This window comes from Chiloscyllium punctatum, chromosome 26 (assembly GCF_047496795.1).
Source record: "Chiloscyllium punctatum isolate Juve2018m chromosome 26, sChiPun1.3, whole genome shotgun sequence".
Lineage (NCBI taxonomy): Eukaryota > Metazoa > Chordata > Chondrichthyes > Orectolobiformes > Hemiscylliidae > Chiloscyllium > Chiloscyllium punctatum.
Window position 1 is genome coordinate 39,631,069 of NC_092764.1, and position 20,557 is coordinate 39,651,625.

Genomic DNA, 20,557 nt, shown 5'->3' on the forward strand with positions numbered 1-20,557 from the left:
TAACGTGAGCTGTCAGCTTTCACGTCACTCAAAATAATGGCCTTGCATATTATTCCATACAGTGGGAGCACTCGGACAATGAAGGCCATGGAATGGCTTCGTGTGGAGCTTTGATATAGGACCATACTCTGATGAATGACCACAAGTCATGTCACAAAAAGACAGTGAGACATCACAAGTACTGTGTGATTACTGAGCCCTTCCCTTCCCAGACTCACACCATCCACAAATGCATATAATAGCAACTTATACTTACAGATCAAATTGAGAGGAAATTACTTCTGTGCCCCTGAGCAGCCAATGAAGTCTTGTACTTGTTTTGTGCTTTATGGCTCACAGCTGCCTATTTTCAGATCACCTGGAATTACTTCTGCTCACTGAGATGTTCATCTCCAATCTTCAAGGACAAACAACATGGTTAAGGTTGTTTGTGACCAGCATTCTCACCTCACATAGATAGACACTGCTTGAATTCACATAGACAATGATATGATTGCAAATGACCTAAAAGTATATTCTGCACGGGCAGATTGATGCAACTGTCCCTTGAATTGTTTCCTGTCACTCACATGTTAGGCCCATATTTTGGCCTGGGGAAAAACAGACTCCTCCCAGTCCAGGTGAGGTCTCAGCCATTTCCCATACTTGGATCCCATTTAGGAATTGAGGAATCATGGAAGACAATGTGGGGTGGGCTGACCCAACTGATCCTGACAGTGTTCATTGGATCTGCCAGACTCTCTGTGGCCACCTGCCCGGACTGTAGTGAGTCAGAGCCCCTGACCCTGACCTTTTCAAGCAGGTGCCTGACTCTGCTCGGACCTCTTGACTATCAGTGAATGTTACCCTTGATTGCTTGTACCAAGACCTCCTGATTATTGGCAGCTTCCCTTGATATGACTGAGGACTACTCATCTTTAACTTTGAGACATGGCAAATTGGTTGATGCACATGTAGTTTGACTGATAATTGCTGACAAACATGTCAAGCTACTTGGCTTTGTATCTGTAGTAAGGATAAGCCAAGACAAAATTACTGAGGGCAACTAAACTCTGGCTGAGGGGGCAAAGTGCAAAAAGGCAAGACAGTATAACAAAGCCAGGCAGGGATGCTGTGAGCATCTAGTTAGGCATTTACTAACTGTGCAGCCTTGAGATGCAGCCTTATCCAGTCTGTGTGGACCTATCCCAAGCTGCCGAGTGTCAATGCAGCAGCATCATGATGAATGGTGCCGGTTAGGCTCCAAAGTGAGATCAGGAGATGTGCCACGGTGATGCAGTGAAACTTGTATCAGATGGTGATTCAGTGGTTAGCACTGCTGCCTGCCAGTTCTGGGTACCTGGGTTCAATTTTAACCTTGGGTGGCTGTCTGTGTGGAGTTTTCACATTCTCCCCACATTTGCGTGGGGTTCCTCGGGGTTCTCCGGTTTGTTCCCGGGAATCCAAAGATGTGCAGGTTAGGTTAATTGGCTATGCTAAATTGCCCAAAGTATTCAGGGATGTGTAGGTTAGATGAATTAGTCAGGGGTAAATGTAGAGTAATAGGGCAGGGGAATGGGTCTGGGTGGGTTACTCTTCTGAGGGTTGGTGTGGACGTGTTGGGTCAAATGGCCTGTTTCTACATTGTAAAGGTTCTATGACCTGTTGACATGAAGGGATTGCAGCCACTACCCATGGAGCATGCTCTGTGATGTTGGCTGGGGGAGCCCAAGATGGAGGTTGGGAGGAGCAAATGTTGAGCTGGAGTTGCTAGGTAGCTGCTCAAACTTTCATTTTCAGTTTCTTACCATTGGGTGGGGAACCTGCAGGTGTGATTGGACAGTAATGGTGATAATGAGCAATAATCCCCATTAATAATGAAAACAAATGCTGAAGATCACAGTGGGTCAGGCTGCATCCATGAGGAGAGAGCAATCTAACAATTCCAGTCTTGGTGACTCTTCATCCGAGCTCTGATGAAGAATCATCCAGACTCGAAACGTTAGCTTGCTCTGTCCCTGTGATTACTGCCTGACACGTTGTGATCATCAGCATTTGTTTTCAGTACAGATTCCATCATCTGCAGTAATTAATAAGCGCCATTAATAAGCTTCTAACCATCCAGTCAGGAGAATCCTGTATAGACTTGGAAAAATGTAATTTTTGACCTCAACATCAAGAAGGACCTCACTTGACATCTCACCTGATTTTCCCAAATTTTCCACCATAGCCCACACATTCCTAGTGCCTAGGAAGATCACCCTCAAGAGATTTCAACCTTTACCAATAATGCAATGGAGAAGCCTCTTGACATGATGAACCTCAAATTCCAGCTCTTCAGAAGTTAAACTATAAGGGTTCCTGGTGGTTTAAGTGATAAATGCCAAATGTATAGCTAATTCCAAATGTTTTCAGATTCTACAGCAGGATTTCCTCATGTATCCTCCATCCAGTGCAATGAAAAATGAGAGCATCCAAAGAAACAGCCTCTTATAGAAGCTTTAGCTTTGTTTCTTCTTCTAGAGTGGCAAAGCTCACTGGAGGGACAGGGGTTTGCCATTATTAGATGGTTTACTTGCAGCTATTGACATGGAATTAAAAATAAATAAAAAGAAGTCAATCTCCATCAATGATTGTTGTCCAGAATATATTCCCTCTGCTTTTGTGTATTTTTTTCACTACGTCAGAAATGCCATCACACACACAGTTTTCTTCCTACCAAACCACCTGCGTATTTTATATCTGCTACCAACCATCAGTTAAGCACCTGCGTTTCCACTTCGAGTCACAGAGTCATGGAATCCTACAGCATGGAGACAGACCCTTTGGCCCAAACTGATCCACGCCAATCAAAATGTCCATGCGTGCTAACCCCATTTCCTTGTTCAATTTATGTGCACTGCTTTGGTTTTATTTAAAAGACTATAATTTCCAAAACCTGACCATCCTCTTCATAAGTGCATTTTGCCAAAAAAAAACTGGAGGTAGTAAGCCAGGTAATGATTTAACCTACCCATTTCTGGGACGTCCATGGATTGCTTACTCCAGAAAGTGAAGGAGTTGTTGAGTATGCTGAGGACTGAGATGGTAGCTTTTGAGTAGTAACAGAATCAAAAGAGGAAGGTTAGGAAGGAAAGTGGAGTTGATGTATAGGTTCAGTTATGATGTTATTGAGTGTTGGAGATGGTTCAAGAAGTTGTATAATACTAGAATCACAGAATCCCTACTGTTTGGAAAGATGTCATTCGGCCCATCAATTCTGCACAGACCCTCTGAAGAGCACCCTGTCTAGACTCCTACCCAATCCCAAGCTCTGCAGTTTTTTTTTCACCATGGCTAATCCTGTACAATGCTGGACACTATGGGGCAATTTAACATGGTCAATCTGCTGAACTTGTTCATCCTTGGATTGCAGGAAGAAGCCAGAGCACCTGGTGGAAACCCTGCAGTCATCCAAGGCTGGGATGAAACCAGGGTCTCTGCCGCTGTTAGGTAGCAGTGTTAACCATTGAGCCACTGTGCCACTCTGGTCTCCTGCTCCAAGTTCTTACATCCAGTATTAAAAATAGTCCACGGCTGCTGTTTTGGACATCAGTGTGACTGTTAAAGCCAGACAAGTAGCAAGAAATCAGGAGGGTCAAAAATCCCATGTGTAGGATCAATCTGATTTTGGTCAGCTGTTCTCATTTTACTTGCATTTAGCCAAAAGTGCTGGAAGTTACTGGGTGTTTTGGAATATTGGTCAGCTCTGAGTGTTGAACCTTCCCAACTACTGAATAAGATATGAGAAAGTGAGTAACATTGTGTAACATGTCCAGTGAGGAGCTTCTCAATGCTGAGAGTAAAAGTCACATTTTCCAGCCAAGTGTTGAACAGAGTTCTGAAGACGAATCAGGTCAGACTCAAAACATTACCTGTTCCTCTCTCCACAGATGCTGCCAGACCTGCTGAGTTTCTCCAGCATTTTCCATCTTTGCGATAGTGTAACTGGTTGTCCTTGGAGTTTTAGCCAGACAAGTCTGGGGACGTTTGGGTCTAAAGTTTCGGGACATGTTGTGCGTGTCCTGCCTAGAGGTAGGTTCATCCTCCTCAGCTTGAACTCCCACAGGGCTGAAGGCCCAATCACCTTGGTAATGTTCTGCGTGGAGACTTCAGTGAGAAGGCTTCCCTCCCATTGGGTGCCTGCAGTGATTGCTCTGTCTCCTTGTGAGGGAAAGGGCACCTTGGGTGAGGTAAGTGCCCTCATCTCCCTGTTGTGATTGAGCACCAGTGACTTTGATTTTATTGTCACGTATATTTTACAGTAAGAATACAATAAAATACAGTGAACTGCTTTCATTTGTCGCCATTTTGAATAATTTAGAAGTAATTCAAAAAAAGAGAATGATACAGGTTGAAGAGAGTCCATCAGTCCTGAGTCAGCTCATCAAAATCAATGATGCCTGTGCAGTCAGCTCTCTGCCACCACTTCGCTGCTATCGATGGACACATCCTCAGATGCTATCTTCGCCGCTGGGATGATTCACCTCACCACTGCCTCGTCACCTCCCGCACTAGCCCAACCAATGTCACAGTCGCGTCTCTCACTGCTGGGCCCACCTCATCAATGTTATTGGAGCGATGGAGTCCAGGTTTGTGCAGACATCAGAGGGCTGTGGGGAGCACGAGCATTGCTCTCCATGACAGCCAGATATTGACATTCCACAGGTTGCAGTCCTGTAACGTCAGGTTGCCAGTGCCCCTGACAAACCTGCCTGCCACTCCTGTATCTTCCGTTAGTAACTAGCAATATAAAATGTTTACTCAGGTACCTGCACTTATTCACTGGCAAGAATTCCAGAGGAATTGCCTGACTGTGAAACACTTGATTTGACTATTTATGCTATTTGTATTTTGAAGATTCCTATCAATTTTTGTTAAAGGACAAGAATGCTCAATGCTGCAAAAGCTCCAAGGTGCTACTAGTGAACTGTGAGCTCACATTTAAAGAATGCAATAACTGTAAACATGTGGGAAAACTGGATCATCTGTTTGTTAGTTTGTTGTTACCATCTATAATTCCTGTCTTAGCAGCTATGTTGACAGCTCCATTTTCATAGCTGAAGTGGAATGGGTGCCTTACAACCAACCTCTGCTTTGAAGCATCGCCAGATTTTTGACTTTCATTTCCCTTGATCACAGTACCCTGAAGAGTTGGCTGTAGGGAATTTCAGTTAGCAAATAGAAAGTTGGAATTTTAGATGTTTAGGAACTTTGGGGTGAAGGAAATTAATATCTGTGCTAATTCCACACAGGCAGCAAATTGGTTTCATGCCAGTAAAACATTATTGGCAAATACATAAACAGCTTCACACTGCTGAGGTCACTATGAAGGACTCTGGTTCTCAACCTCTCCCCTCGCCTGAGGCATTGTAACCCTCAGGTTAAACCACCACCAATTCTCTCTCTAAACAGGGAGCAGCTTTATGATCTGGTAGGGCTATGGCAAATTCACCTTTACCTAGATCATACCCTATACAAAATAGACTCATATGAAATCCATATGTTTTTTCTTTTTAAATGCGACCTGTATATGAAATCATATATTGCACATGTAACTCAAATAATTATGTAAAAATAATATGAATAGCAAATTGAAGCCCAAAAAGACAGCATGTGGCAAAAGTAATGTGGTCCTCAGAAAAGAAATCAGGACTTCTACAGGAAAAGCAACTTTGGTGTTAAAGAGTACAAATGTGTGAGTCCATGCATGGTCATTGTGTCAAAAGAAAATGCAGTAAGATTGAAAGCAGAGTTTGACATCAGGGATTGCAGCTGCTGCCTTGGGATCTTAATATGATTATATAATCTGCCTTCTGTATATTCTGAATGTTGGAATTAGCCCCAAGAGATATAAAATGCTTAGTTTAGGAAACAGAGACAATGGCTTTGTAGCATTTTACAATGTCTAAAAGGGCAGTTTATGCGACATCAACAAAACCCTGTTCTATCCACCTCTCATGAAAAATAAAAACCAAAATAAGTTCACTTTTTCATAACAGAAAGGCATTTTTAGCATACAGAAAAAGTTTATTTTAAGCAACATATTTAAATAACAAGGAAATGGTACCTGGTTGTCAGGCACTGTGTGTGATCATTCCTCCTCTGTGACACTGCTAAGTATGGTGATTTGCATTCAACGACATTTTGTTAAATTAAGATTTGATCACTCAAAAAGCTCTTTCATTGTTTTCATTTCCATTGCAAATCCATCATTACCATCATAGTATGAGCAAATGTATCTGTTTCATCAATTAGGTCATTCAGTATTTTAATAAAAAGTCAGTTTTGCACCCCAAAAACAGAAAATGCTGTAAAGTTCAAAGGTTGTGGCTGTCATCTTTTGATTAAGAAAAGGAAATGATTTCACTAAACTGCAATTCGCTCTTGTGTTGTTTTGTTTTAACTGACTTTGTAGTTTCCAGTGAACTGGACATATTTATTGAAGCACATAAGTTACTTCATGGTTACTAACATCTTGCTAATCTTAACAAAATATCTTCTTTCCTGCCAATAGTCGAAATGTCATAAACTATAAAATACCATTAACAAACTATTTTCTAAACATCTCTGTTGCAAGTCTTTAAATGCAAACACTGAGATGCATTAGGTTTTTTTAAAATCATTTGTAAACTGACTTATAAAAGGACTGAACAAAAAAATGTAGAAGCTTCCATCTGTTACATAATTTTCCATTGTAGTCCTGTGCATGCCAGTTTACTGAACCATAGCTTGCTAAAGAGACTACTGGGTCACAGATTGAAAAACAAAGACCAAGCTTTTAATGACTGCATTTTTCTCAAGCACCTCTGACATAAAAATAACTGCACAAATACAAAACTGATGTGAATAGTACCAGAAAGAAAAAAATGCAAATCTCCTCAAAATACAAAAAAGGGCAAGCAGCCACATATTAAAGGAACAGAGTTGGCATTTCTTGCTCAAGTTACATAATTACCCATAGAACAGTAAATATTTTCGACAGTTTTGCGCAATACCTAAAATATTCTTGAATAGAACTTTATTTCCTTTTTTAGGATGACTGTTACTTCATAAGCACAAAAGCCTGAATTATCTTCCACATTTGCTACCTGAGATGTACCTGTAATTAGCCACAAACAAATGGTGTAGTTGAAACATTTGTGAAATTATGGATCAGACTTACGGGCCTAAACATATACACCAAGTACTTTTAATTTTCCATGTCTGAATAAGTCTTCAGACCACAAGACTGATCACATCCATAACTCTCCCATGTAAGTATCTTCAGTTGTGCTTGTTCAGGGGTCTCTCGACTTTGTGACCAGATTTTGCAGCAGGAAATAATCAATTTTCTGGTCTTTTGTTTACAGACTTTCAAAACAAAAAATTCTATTAATTGATCTGCATCTCGATCTGCTCTGCATTTTAGGATTTTACATTACAGTAGGAGGCTATTTGATCCATCATATCTGTACTAGCTCCCAAGAGAGCTACCAAGTTAGTCCCATTCTCCAACCTTATCTCCATAGCCTTCTAAATTCATTACTTACAAATATATCTCCAATTCCCTTTTGAAACCTCCTACGGTCTCTGCCTCCACCACTTTCCAGGCAGTACCTTCCAAATTCTGACAACTCTCTTAGTAAAGAAGTTTGTCTTTATCTTACTCCTAGTTCTCGGTGAAAATCCTGAAATTGTGATCCTCTAGTTGCTGACATGCTAACTAGTGGAAACAGAATATCAACCTTGGTTTGTAGAAGAATGTAGGAGGACATGCTAGGAAGAGACTCAGGCATATCTAAAAATGGGGCATTAACCTGGTGAAGCGACAATATGGACTTTATATGTGAAGCAGCATGTGATAGAGCTAAGTAATCTTGCAACTGAATGAATCAAATCTAAGATCTGCAGTTCTACCGCATTCAGTCATGAATGGCAATAGGCAGTTTAACTCAGCACAGGATGAATCTTCACAATTGAGTTGGCACAGTGGCTCAGTGGTTAGTACTGCCGCCTCACAGCATCAGGGACCTGGGTTCGATTTCAGCCTTGGGCTACTGTCTGTATGTAGTTTGCACGTTCTCCCTGTGTCTGAGTGGGTTTCCTCCCACAATCCAAAGATATGCAAGGTGGATAGGCCATGATAAATTGCCCATAGTGTTCACGAACGTGTATGAGTTGGGGTAAATGTAGACTAATGGGTTTGGGTGGGATACTTTTCAGAGAGTCATGTGGACTTTTTTTTAAGATTAGACTACACTTACAGTGTGGAAACAGGCCCTTCGGCCCAACAAGTCCACATCGACCCTCCGAAGAGCAACCTACCCAGACCCTTTCCCTACATTTACCCCTTCACCTAACACTACGGGCAATTTAGCATGGTCAATTCACCTAACCTGCACATTTTTGGACTGTAGGAGGAAACAAGAGCACCCAGAGGAAACCCACACAGACACAGGGAGAATGTGCAAACTCCACACAGACAGTTGCTGCCTGAGGTGGGAATTGAACCGGGTCTCTGGTGCTGTGAGGTAGCAGTGCTAACCACTGTGTCACCGTGCCGCCCACTTGTTGGGCTGAAGAACCTGTATCCATACTGCAGGGATTCTAATTCTAGGAAATTGTTCATAATTTTGAACACCTCAATAATGTTACCTCTTCATCTTCTCTGCTCCAAAGAGAATAAGTCCAATTTCTCTGATCTTTTATCGTATCTAAAATCACTCATTCTTGATACCATTCCAGTAAATCTCCTTTGCACACTCTCCATGGATGATAAATAAGGTGACCAGAACAGAACACAACACTCCAAATATGGTCTGACCAATGATTTGCACCTGCCTGTTACTTTAATGCAATTTTCCTAATGTCACATGAAAACTACGGGTGATCTCAAATAAAGGGCGTTGTCTGTTCAAAAAATACAAAAGTTGCAATATCTTCAGCTTTCTCTCTAGGTAAATGCAACACTTATTGTTGAAGAAGCCCCAAGTTTGGATCATTGGTCAATGTCAGCTTATCTTACATCAGCCATAAACACTCCTTCTATGGTACAGGATATATATACAAATAGCATGAGTAAAGGGAAAGCGATAATGATATTAATGTTGAGCTCTTATTAGAGTAGGAGAAAGTGAGGACTGCAGATGCTGGAGATCAGAGCTGAAAATGTGTTGCTGGAAAAGCGCAGCAGGTCAGGCAGCATCCAAGGAGCAGGAGAATTGACGTTTCGGGCATGAACCCGAACCAACCAACCCAACCACCGGGAGGCTCAACACTTCAACTCCCCCTCCCACTCCACCAAGGACATGCAGGTCCTTGGACTCCTCCATCGCCAGACCATAGCAACATGACAGCTGGAGGAAGAGCGCCTCATCTTCCGCCTAGGAACCCTCCAACCACAAGGGATGAACTCAGATTTCTCCAGTTTCCTAATTTCTCCTCCCCCCACCTTGTCTCAGTCCCAACCCTCGAACTCAGCACCACCTTCCTAACCTGCAATCTTCTTCCTGACCTCTCCTCCCCCACCCCCACTCCAGCCTATTACCCTCACCTTAACCTTCTTCCACCTATCGCATTTCCAACGCCCTTCCCCCAAGTCCCTCCTCCCTACCTTATATCTTAGCCTGCTTGGCGCACTCTCCTCATTCCTGAAGAAGGGCTCATGCCCGAAATGTCGATTCTCCTGCTCCTTGGATGCTGCCTGACCTGCTGCGCATTTCCAGCAACACATTTTCAGCTCTTATTAGAGTAGCTAAGAAATTGTTACTGTTCATACAGCACAGCTATCAGTAAAAGGTACTGTGTTTTGAGTGTTGGATGTTTGGGTACAGTTAGTATCTTGTGGTTGTGAACAGTTGAAGGGACATTGGTTAGTATGATTTATTACAGCCTCCATGGCACTGAAATTGAGACTATATTATTTACATGTTTTATAGATGGAACCTATTTGGCTTCACTGCAGCATCATGTTGATGGTGAATACCATGGATGTTGATACTACATTGTACCAGTGTGTAACAGCGACCTTCACCAGTTGTTCACAATTTTGATATATCTTCCCGCTCCAAGATAACCTAAGGTAGAATGGGTACTTTTCAGAACCTAAAGAGGTGGCCTTAGGTCTCTTCATGAGTTTGCGCCATATATACAATGAGAAATTATCTGTTCAAGGTAGCCATTTTCTAATCTAACCAGCAAACTATACCTTCTTGACCCACTGCAGTCCATCTGCTATACGATGACTCACAATGCCCTTAGAGAAGGAATTCCAGGATTTTGACCCAACAATGGTGAAGGAATGGCAATATATTTCCAAGTCAGGTCAGTAAGTGGTTTGGAGGGTAACTTGCAGATAGTAGTGTTCCCATGTATTTGCTACCCTTGATTATCCTGATGGAACTGGTCTTGGTTTTGGAAGCAGCTGAGTAAGTATCTTGCATGAATTTCTACAGTGCATCTTACAGATATTACACACGGCTGTACTGAGCTTTGGTCGTGGAGGGAATGGATATTTGTGGATATGATGCCAATCCAGCAGGTTGCTTTATCTTGGATGGTGCCAAGCTTCAAATGTTGTTGGAGCTGCGCCCATCCAGTCAAGTGAGAAATATTCCATCACACCATTGGTTTGTAACTTGTAGATGGTGGACAGGCTTTGGAGAATCAGGAAGTGACCTGCTCTTGCAGCTAATGTATTTATATGGTTACTCTAGTTGAGTTTCTATTTACTGGTAACTCAACGGATATTGATAGTGGGAGATTCGATAATGGTAAGTCTATTGAATGTCAAAGAGCGGTGGTTCGATTGCCTCTTATTGGTGATGATCATTGCCTGGCATTTGCCACTTGTCATCCCAAGCCTGGATATTGTCCAGCACTGGTTGCATTTGAATATGGACTACTTCAGTATCTGAGGAGTTGTGAATGGTGCTGAACATTGTGCAATCATTAGCGAATATCCCCACTTTTGACCTTTTGATGGAAGGAAGGACATTGGTAAAGCAGCTGAAAATGTTTCGGCCTAAGACATTATCCTGAGGAACTCCTGCAGACATGTCCTGGAGCTGAGATGACTGACCTCCAACAACTACAACCACCTTCCTATATGCCAGGTATGACTCCAAGCAACAGAGAGTTTGCCCCTTTACACTCATTGATTCCAGTTTTGCCATGGCTTGTTGATGCCACACTTGGTTAAATGTGGTCTTGGTGTCAAGGGCTGTCACTCTCACCTCACCTGGGGAATTCAGCCCTTTTGTCCATGTTTGAACCAAGGGTGGACCCCAAAATGGGTGTCACTGAGCATGTTACTGCTGAGCAGGTGCTGGCAGTTGGCACTGTTTATGACACCTTCCATCACTTTGCTGATGACCGAGAGTAAACTGATGGGGTGGTAGTTAACTGGATTGGATTTGTCCGGCTTTTTGTGTATAAGATATACCTGGGCAATTTTCCACATGGTCAAATAGATGCCAGTGCTGTAACTGTACTGGAAGAGCTTATATAGGGGAGCAGCAAGTTCTGGAGCACAAGTCTTCAATCCTATTGCCTGAATGTTGTCAGCGCCATAGCCCTTGCATTATCCAGTGCCTCCAAAAGTTTCTTGATATCACAGAGGGAATCAAATTGACTGACGATTGGCATCTGTGATGCTGGGGACCAATGGAGGAGGCTGAGGTGGATCATTCACTCAGCTCTTTTGGCTAAAGATTGCTGCAAATATTTCAACCTTATCTTTTGCACTGATGTGTTAGGCTCTTCCATCATTAAAGATGGGGATATTTGTGGCAACCCGTCTTCTAGTGAGTTGTTCAATTGTCCACCACCATTCATGACTGGATGTGGCAGGACTACAGAGTTTAGATCTGTACCATTGGTTGTGGGATCACTTCGGGTTTGTCTTTCATGTTATGCTGTTAGGCACGCAAGTAATCCAGTTTGGTGGCTTTATCAGGTTGACACCTCATTTTTTGGTATGCCTGGTGCTGTTCCTGACATGTCTTCCTGCACTTTTCACTGAACTATAGTTGACCCCTAGCTTGAATGTAAGGGTTGAGTGGGGGATATGCCAGGCCATGAGATTGTAGATTGCACTGGAGCACAATTCTGCTGCTGTTGGTGGCCCATATTGTGTCATCGATGTCCAACCTTGAGGTGCCAAATCTGTTCAAAGTCTATCTCACTAAGCACGGTGATAGTGCCACACAACACGATGCAGGGTATTCTCAATATGAAGGTGGGACTTCTCCATAAGGACTGTGCAGTGGTTGCTTTTATCAATACTATCATGGACGGTGCATCTGCAGTTGGCAGATTGGAAGGATGCGATCAAATATGTTTTTGCCTTTTGTTGATTCCCTCACCACCATTCTGCAGACCCAGTCTAGCAGCTATTTCCTGTAAGACCCGACCAGCTCCATAAGTAGTGCTGCTGCTGAGCCACTCTTGGTGGACATTGACAATCCCCAGTCAGAGTATAGTTTGTGCCTTTGCCATCCTCACTGCGTCTTCCAAGCATTGTTCAACATGGAGGAGTACCGATTCATCAGCCGGTTTTCAGCATAATCAGCAGCAGGTTTTCTTACCTGAGAGTTCATGGGGTTCGGAGTCAATGTTGAGGATGCCCAGGGCAACTCCCTCCTCACATTGTGCCACCAACTCTGTTGAGTCTGTCCTGCTGGTGGGGCAGGACCTATTCAGGGATGATGACGGTGGTGTCTACAACTTTATCTGTAAGGTTTGATTCCGTGATTATTATGATATCAGGTTGTTGCTCAACTAGTCTGTAAGACAGCTCTCCCAATTTTGGCACTACACCCCAAATGTTAGGAAGAAGCACTTTGCAGGGTCAACACAGTTGTCTTTGCCTTTGTCATTTCCAGTTGCCTAGGTCAATACCAGGTAGCCCATCTAGTTGCATTTCTTTGTTGAGACATCATTGTTGCTACAACTGAGTTGCTTGCTTGGCCATTTCAGAGGGCATTTGTGAGTCAAGCATATTAGACCATAAGACATAGGAGTGGAAGTAAGGCCATTCGGCCCATCGAGTCCACTCCGCCATTCAATCATGGCTGATGCGCATTTCAGCTCCACTTACCAGCGTTCTCCCCGTAGCCCTTAATTCCTCTAGCCCTTAATTCCTTTAGCCCTTAATTCCACATTATTGTGGTTCTGGAGTCATATGTACATCAGACCAAGTGAGAATAGCAGATTTCCTTCTGTAAAGGGCACTTAGCTGGGAGAAAATATTGGATATGCTGGTCTTGTTTACTTTAAAACAGAAGATTGAGCAGAGATTTACCTGAGTGCACAAAATTAGGAGGAGCCCAGACTGAGCAGATAAGAAGAATCTTTTTCGCTCCACAGACTGGTCAATAACCAGGGTGCCAGACTTAGGTAATTTTTAGAATGTTTAGTGGGAAATCAAGGAATAATTTTTAGCTCAGATGTTGATGGGAATCTGTTAGGATGGTAGAGGCTGAAATATTCATCAAATTAAACAAACACTTGGACACTTAGTTGTGGTGCTGCAACTTGCAGGGCTAGAGTTGGAGGCAGGGATTAAGACTGAACAGCTCTCCTAAGACTGATACAGATACAGTGTGACAAATAGCCTCCTTCAGCACCATAAATGTTTACTTATATTACAACTTATATCAGGTCATGCTGGAGACAGAGGTCCCGTTCACTAGTTGGTGAATAAGTGGTTAGGCCCCATTTGGAGTACTGTGTCCAGTTTTGGTCCCCATACCTCAGGAAGGACATACTGGCACTGGAACGTGTCCAGCAGAGATTCACATGGATGATCCCTGGAATGTTAGGTCTAACGTATGAGGAACGGCTGAGGATCCTAGGATTGTATTCATTGGAGTTTAGAAGATTAAGGGGAGACTTTATAGAGACGTACAAGATAATACATGGCTTGGAAAGGGTGGACGCTAGGAAATTGTTTCCGTTAGGTGAGGAGACTAGGACCCGTGGACACAGCCTTAGAATTAGAGGGGGGTAAATTCAGTACAGAAATGCGGAGACATTTCTTCAGCCAGAGAGTGGTGGGCCTGTGGAATTCATTGCCGCAGAGTGTACTGGAGGCCGGGACGCTAAATGTCTTCAAGGCAGTGATTGATAGATTCTTGTTGTCTCGAGGAATTAAGGGCTAGGGGGAGAATGCGGGTAAGTGGAGTTGAAATGCCCATCAGCCATGATTGAATGGCGGAGTGGACCCGATGGGCCGATTGGCCTTACTTCCACTCCTATGTCTTATGGTGTCTTATGGTCTTAAGTGGGAACCCCATTTCACCTTTCCTCAGGAGGCCTGATACAATTTCAAGGCAAGCTACACTTATCTGGATGGTACTGGGGCTCCCAGTAGGATAAGAAACCCTGCCCTGAAGTTACTGGCAACTGAGAGAGCTCCAGTAGCAGGAGTGCCACAGTGGGCCTCTGCCAGTAAGCACTGGGGCCTTCAGCCAGGATTGTTGCTGTATTCCTGAAGAGAAGGCAGTGCAATAGGGAGCAGGCTGATGGTGTGGTTTACCAGAAATGGAGGGGGGGGAATAGGTATTTGAGGGCAGTGGAGTTGACTCATTGTCAGGACCTACCTCTATGTCCCAATGCGTGATATGTCCATCTGGCATGGAACATCTATGAATGAAAGACAATGTAGTAGGCCACTGACAAATCTGATAGGATTTGCTGGACAGTTTCCTGGTGGGATGGGTGATATTTGTGAGGCTCATGTAGTCCCTGAGCTGCTATTAAATCTTGATGGGCTCAGGGATAATTGGATTTAAGTGGCTCATTAATAAGCCTAATTGGCTTCCCACTGCTACCAGGCAGTCTCCCATTTCAGTCCCCTCCCATCACTGACTAAATGTGAGGTAGTGTTCTCTCAACGGTGAGCTGGTTCACATCCTCCTTGATGATTCTCCCAGTCAGCCAGTCTGTCCATCATTCTCTCTGCTCAAGGAGCCTCACTAACTTTTGCCCAATGTTTCCAAAGTAGACACCCTAACAACATTGCAGTTTAGTCATGTGTCCATGCATTATCACTTCTGGCTGTCTAATTAGATTGCCAGTCCAATTGTTGATTTTAAAATACATCCAAATTATAGCTACATAATTTTAATTTGCCAAATATCAGAAGATAAGATTCCTTGGGCAATCCAACATTGTTCTCTTCATCACAGTATGAAACAATTTTTCAAGTGATGTATGGCTTTGTCTTTGACACCCCTACCTGGAAGTCCACCCCAAATGTTAGTCATGCTCGATAAGACTTCTAGCCACCAATTCTAAACTTGCCTTTCACCAGTTTGACCTGTAGATTCTTATTCTAAATCCTCACAGCTTCACCTGTTCCAATAATATAATGAATGATTTTCAGACTGTTAGAGTACCATTATTCTGCAGGTTATTACAGTGGGATTTGTCTTTTTCTGCACAGTTTGTATATTATAGAATCAAGTATATATTATAGAATCTTCTTTTAAGAGGCGATAGCCCAAGTTTTTTCAGCTTTTTCTCACACCTCAGTCTTCTGACAGAAAGGATTGATCTCATTGCTCTTTTTGCAAACTCTCCAGTGTTTTTAAGTCATCTTCATGTCTCAAAAACTATAACTGGGTGCAATACCGCAGATGCTACCTGATTTGAGGTGATATAATAGCAGACGGATAAATACCAGACAGATAAATACCAGAAGAATCCATTACTTGATTTACTTTCTTAACTATGAATGATAATCCTGCTAATAATCCTTAACAATATTCATTAAAACATAATTAAACACTGTAGCTAAAATAATTAACATTTTTTGTAATTATATGTCAAGGACACTAAACAGAATTGTATACAAAATGAGGAATCACTTTATCCAACAGCAACATCTCGATCGTAGGGAGCTTATTCCGACCCAGAAGATAACACTTAAATGATTGGGAAACATTAAATGTCACTTTGAGTAAATTATCTTGCTTTTCTATTTTAGATCCTGAATTCTCCCAAAATGGTACCTCTAAAGAGGAGGATATACATCTGTGTTAAGATTCAAGACAGGAGCTGATACAGCTTTGTCAAACAATGTGTCTTTCTTTGTTATCGCATCAAAGTCTTCCTGTAAGCTCCTAAACCGGGTGGAATCCTGAAAGCATCTTACACAAGAATTTTGGGAGTGGTCTATATATTCCTCTCCTTATAGGGGCCTAATTGCTACTTTATCCAACTTCCAAATGACTAATAGATCCAACTAGTGCCAATACTAAGACCGAGTATCAGCACATTATTCAGACCATAGGTCTGAAGAAACAACCCAGTGATATGTTGTTTTATTTTAATTTTTATTCACTTGTGGGTGTCACTGGCTGGCAGCATTTATTGCCTATTCCTAGTTGTCCTTGAGGAGCTAGTGGTGAGCTGCTTTCTTGCTGGTAGGTTGACCTACAATGTCCTTAGGGAGGGAATTCCAGGAATTTAACATAGTGACAGTAAAGGAACAGAGACGTATTTCAAAGTCAGGATGGTGAGTGGCTTGGAGGGCAACTGGTGGTGTTCCCATGTATCTACTGCACTTGTCCTTCTAGATGGAAGTGATCGTGGGTTTGGAAGGTGCTGCCTATGGATCTTTGGTGAACTTCTGCAGTGCACCTTGTAGATAGTCCACACTGCTGCTACTGAGCATTTGTCATGAAGGGAGTGAATACTAGTGGATGTGGTGCTAATTAAGCAGGCTGATTGGTCCTGAATGGTGTCAGGCTTCTTGACTGTTGTTGAAGCTGCACTCATTCAGGCAAGTGGTGAGTATGTCATCACACTCCTAACTTGTGGCTTATAGATGGTGGACAGGCTTTGGGAATCAAGAGTTGAGTTATTCATCACAGTATTCTTAGCTTTTGACCTGCTTTTGCAGTCAGTGCATTTATGTGATGAGTTCAGTTGAATTTCTGGTCAATGGTAACCCAAGGATGTTGATGTGGGTGAGATTCAGTGATGGCAACACTACTGAATATAAAGGGACAGTGCTTAAATCGTCTCTGGTCACAGCCTGGCATCTGTGTGGTGCGAATGTTCCTTGCCACTTGTCAGCCAAACTTGGATATTATCCAGATCTTGTTGCATTTGAATGTGGACTTCTTCAGTATCTGAACAGTCATAAATGGTGCTCCACATTGTGCAATCATCACCAAAAATCCCCTAAAGATGGTTGGGCCTAGGACACTACCCTGAGGAACTCCTGCAAGCTGAGATGACTGACTTCCAACAACCCACGCCCATCTTTCTATGTGCCAGGTATGATTCCAAACACCAGAGCATTTACCTCCTGATACCCACTGATTCTAATTTGATGACACACTCAATCGAATGCAGTCCTGATGTCTACGACTGTCACTCTCACTTCACATCTTTTGACCATGTTTGAACCAAGGCTATAATGAGATCAGGAACTGAGTGGTCTTGGTAGAACACAAACTGGGCATCACTGAGCAGGTTATTGCTGAGCAGTGCTGCTTGATAGACACCTTTCATCACTTTACTGATGATCAAGGGTAGACTGATGGGGCAGTAATTGGCTGGTTTGGATTTGTCCTTTTTTTGTGTACAGGACATAAGTGGGCAATTATGTCCTGGACATAAAAGTAGAAGCAAACATATACCATCATGGAATCCTAAAATTAAGAGATAGGCAATTTTAAAAGACAAATTTTAAAATCTGTCCATCTGTGATGGTTGCATACTTATAGTTTGGTTTGGAATTCCCAAGATCACACTCATAAACATCCCTTAGGTGTAATTGTAAAATTCTTGTCCTGTGGTCCTCTGCAAGTTAGAGAATTAGCATCATCTTGGGGTACCATGTGACATAATTTCCTGTTGACTCTTGCCTTGTAGAGTTAGGTAAAGACCCATTTCTGAAAGAAAAGAAAGACTTGAAAGCCCTAGTTTTCTTAACCAGAGAACAACATGAAAATTATTAGTGTTACTTCTTATATTGTGTTTTTTTTCCTGAGAACTAGGACGATGATAAATAACAAATTTAACAAGGAGCATACAAAGTGTCTGTTATGCACAGAATCTAGCACGAGTCTGAGCATTATGGAAATGGTAAGATTTGTAGAAATGTCAGATGAAAAGTCTAGCGAGGCCCATTTTGATGCTGGGAGAATATCACTTCAACTTTTATGCTTTTCACAAGCAGCAAGGTGAGACTCTCACTGTGTGAGTGAATGAGTCATATAGCGGTGCATTACCAATTAATGGTGGTTAAAGCTTGTTAGGTGCCTTGTTAATGTCCTAACTTGCCTCAATAATATTCAGCTTTTTACATTACCAAACTAGTTGAGAAAATGTCACAGAGAAACCAAAACACATATGGCAAATTCAGCTTCCCTTCTGCTTGCCCTGAACAGTCTCCATTTTGGATAATGGGCATCAACATCTCAGGTCATGTTCCATAGGCATCAGTCAAGCAGACCCCACATTTTGAGACATTAGGATTCAATAGGTATCAGCCTCTAAGAATCCTCATAGCAAACCACCACTGAAAGGCATCAGCAGATTGTAAAGCTGGGTTGAATTTTTGTGACTGACCAATTTCTTTTCAAATTAGTTCAGATTGATTGATTGCTGACTGGACTATTGTTTAAAGATGTGAAGGATTGAAGTGGTTACTTTTATTCAATTCATTGAAATTTTAGTTCTAAGTGTAACATTCACTTTGACTCAGACTTGATAAAACACCATTGACTCTGTTTCCCTCTCCAATATAACCTGCCAGCATTGCTGAGCAGTTCCAGCATATTTACTTTTTGTGTTGTTGCACTTACTCGATGAACAATAAAAAAGAAAAAAAAAGAATCCTTATAGCATGTTTAGAGGATGCTTCAGCATTTCAATGCTCCACCAGAAGCTGCATTGGCATCTATCATTGTAATGCTGCAGCAAGGACAGCGTGCTCTTAGAAATATGCACCCAGCTCATGGAGTGGATCTGGCTGCATCTCTGGGTTTTTTGCTTGCTGCCATGGTGCTTAGTCAATCTGAGTCCAGCAGAATTAAAATGATGTGATTTGTCACAAACTTGAGATGGAACTGTTGAGTAGTTGGTTAGATAACACTTAAATCCAATGCATTAATGCCCCATTTTTGTCAACAGATTATATTGCATATGGCAAAGGTATTCCTGATTGTCAACATTGACATTTCAAGGCGATATTTTAATTGCATTTAATCCAGTGAAATGGGCAGGAGGGTCAGGTGTTCTACCTGCTCCTAAGGTCAGTTACCTGAGGTGAGTTGCACAAATCAATGGTTAGCCAAGTGTGCAAATCACTGACCTCATGAAAACTATTTTGGTATGTCACGGGTGATGCGAATTTTCCAGACATCATTCATCAGAGAAACACTTTTGCAGGTCATTGCAGGCTTAAATGTACCATTTTACACTGAACGCTGAAAAGTAATTTTGAGATGCGAGGAGTTGAAGGAGTATCAATACAGCAATATAATGTACTCTTTGCATATGAACCTGGCGTCAGTGAGTGAACATACAACATGCAGTTACAGTTGCTTTATTAAGGACTTTAAGATATTTTTCCCTTGAGGGTTGTAAATTCTGTTAAGGCTTTTAATTGTGTCTTGAAATATGTTCTCTCCCTAAGTACAGGTATGTGCAAGGTGAAACTGAACGTCTTTATATTGTTTGAGGGTTTGACAAAGGTGAGCACGAGATTTTAAATAAATTAACAAGCAACTTTTTAACAGGATGCAATCTTGGGCCATCTGCTGTATCCACATTTATGTAGAAAAAAATCCCAAGAGACACTCCAAATATGAGGCTGCTGCATACCATGCTGTTTACTTGTTCATCCAGCCAGTGTTGCCACAGTAAGTCAACATAGTCTGGTCATCACTCCCACCACCCAAATGATGCAATTCCATTCCCTGAGAAGTAAAGGTAACTACTGCTCACTACTTCATCTTGCAGCTAAATGTCCATTTTTGTTCCAGCTATCAGACTTACTTTAGGTATCTCATTACTCCATTAATTGCTCACAGAGTGTGTATCATCTCTTCATTTGCTTACTTCATGTAATCTTCCCACTCTAAACATTTAGAAAACTTTAAAATTAATTTAAAAGTAAATTATAAAGGCTGACATTGCTTAATGTCCAGCCCTCAAAAGCACATATTTACCTTCAAAACTACACATCACTTTGACATGTTAGACTGGTTTTCCATTCTGATGATGGTGCATAATTCTGAAGCAGTGTGCATATATAGGAATAAACATTGCAGTGAAGTAGCTTTGGCAGGTTTGGGGCAGTGGATTCACTCTCTCATCAGCTATGCTTATACTTGCAACCATGCAAAAAAACCAACACATGGCTAGGAAAATCAGACATTTAATTGGCATTCTCAGCCAAAGAAGTTTAAGGATGGTTGTTGCCAAGATTGGAAAAAGTGTTGCCCTATTCTACTAGTAAATGCTGTCTTGATGATGTAAGCTTAAAGAGAGAATTGAGAGTCTTCAGCACCTTTGAGCAGTATATGGAGTGAAG

At 42.1% G+C, this 20,557-nt stretch overlaps 1 protein-coding gene across 16 annotated transcripts in view; it reads right to left on the bottom strand.

Annotated features, from left to right (window-relative positions):
* The window catches only part of znf536 (zinc finger protein 536), a 597,614-nt gene that overhangs the window by 387,454 nt on the left and 189,603 nt on the right, over nucleotides 1–20,557 (bottom strand). Inside the window, exon 3 of one of the 16 annotated variants that reach the window (XM_072596177.1) lies at nucleotides 17,736–17,909. The exons of the other annotated variants lie outside the window; for them this stretch is intronic. The gene's annotated coding sequence lies outside the window, so the exon portion shown is untranslated. The remainder of the gene's footprint in view (nucleotides 1–17,735; nucleotides 17,910–20,557) is intronic. 16 annotated transcript variants of the gene reach the window in all.